The sequence below is a fragment of the Hylaeus anthracinus genome, unplaced genomic scaffold, assembly GCF_026225885.1.
Source record: "Hylaeus anthracinus isolate JK02 unplaced genomic scaffold, UHH_iyHylAnth1.0_haploid 5, whole genome shotgun sequence".
NCBI lineage: Eukaryota > Metazoa > Arthropoda > Insecta > Hymenoptera > Colletidae > Hylaeus > Hylaeus anthracinus.
The window spans coordinates 6,158,351-6,160,102 of record NW_026535322.1 but is presented as its reverse complement, the minus strand read 5'-3'; positions in this window follow the sequence as shown (position 1 = coordinate 6,160,102).

Here is a 1,752-nt window from a genome sequence, read left to right as displayed (position 1 = left end):
GAGCATCTCTCTAAGAAGCATCTCGAGTTGCTGGTAGATACCAGAGATAAAAGGCCTCGAGTGCAAAGGGTCGATACAAAACTCCTTATTTATCGTATCCTCGTACCATTTACCTTTTTCCATTCCTCCTTGAAAGTAAAAAATGTAGATGCTTCTATGCTCCACAGTGTACTCGCTCGAATATTACTCGAAATTCGCATTCTTACATCATGATTAAGGGTGATTGAATCTTTTTTCCCCCCAAACTATATTGGTACGATTTCCTATGTATTTTTGACGTAATATTTGCTTTCCAGACCCGCTGGTTCGCTACAAAAATGAATAAGTAATAATTACGCAAGGAAAGAATAATACTGCCACGAATCAGAAAATAGCATAGATCTTTAATTTGTAATTGTCTTAAGATGAAGGGTGAAAAGGATAAGGAATACGTGTAAGAGAGAGAGAGAGAGAGAGAGAGAGGATTAAACACGGAGAAGCGGAAATAGAGTACGAGTTACGCGAAAAATTTTAAACGGGCAATATCATAGCAAAGTTTATCGTTTTTTCTTTACGAAGTTATCGTTTTTTCTTAACATAAGTAGCTAGTATCGCAGTGGATTTCATACAATTCGAATTACTATAAGCGTAGAACACAGATGTATATAAAGTTTGACTTACCACAATTACTCACAAAATTACAATATATCTAATATATAGGGTGTTTACCTACAGGTTGTAATTCAGGGAGTTATTTTACAGGGCCAAACGAGACAAAAGTGACGAATTTTTGGAATTTTAGGTCTTTTAAACACATAAGGAAGTGACCAAGAGTTTTGTAGGCGAAACAAATTCCAAGAACAATTTTCAGTAATTAATTAAATAATTAAGCCCCCCTTTTTGCTCGGGGACAATCTTCCAGGGACCCTGGTAGCGTTGGATTTTTATTGACCAAAGGCTGGTAGATACGTATAATCTACACATACATTCGTAATACTCGTGAAATAATTGTGGCACAATGCTGACTGTTACTGCACAACTTCCCTACATATAGTTTCAGATTTTAGTGAATTATTTCTCACAATCAGTAACGGCACGAATAAATTGTTATTTTTCTTTAAATATTTCGTAATCTCGGTTTTTATAACATATTAAATTTCCAGAAACTTCCTGAATTGCAATTCGTATGTCCCATAAGAAGCACTATTAAAATTAAAAAATGTTGATAATATTGTTTTTCGTAAAACTGGTATGGTCAATTTAAATCGAGATAGGCTCGTATAATTCCGATTTAACGAAAGAACAATCAAGTGATGTTTTATTAATATACTCCATTAAGTAATTCCAGCAACTACCTTAAATCAAAAATTTGATTAGCGCCGCCAAAATGTTACAAGTGCCTCGTCATTTTATGCGTGTTTCCATTCTCACCTTATTTAAATTTGTACAACCACCTCCTAAAATGCTATCCACCTGTATGTAAACACCCGGTATAATGTGATTAGACGTTCACAGTACAGTGTATCTATGTACAGTTTGTGAAATCGATTGTTCTACACTAATTCAAATGCACGTGAAATATTAGCGGAAACGGCTTTCCTTTATCGGATACATTACCATGAGACGGTTAACGACACGTCGGTCGCGCTAATCAGCGATCGATGCCATGCTCTTTTTCGTCGCATTATATTTTTACTTCCTTTTTTGAATATAATTACATTTACCTTTTACTATTAGCACAATGTATATAAAAGAGAGAAGGGGAAAAAAAAA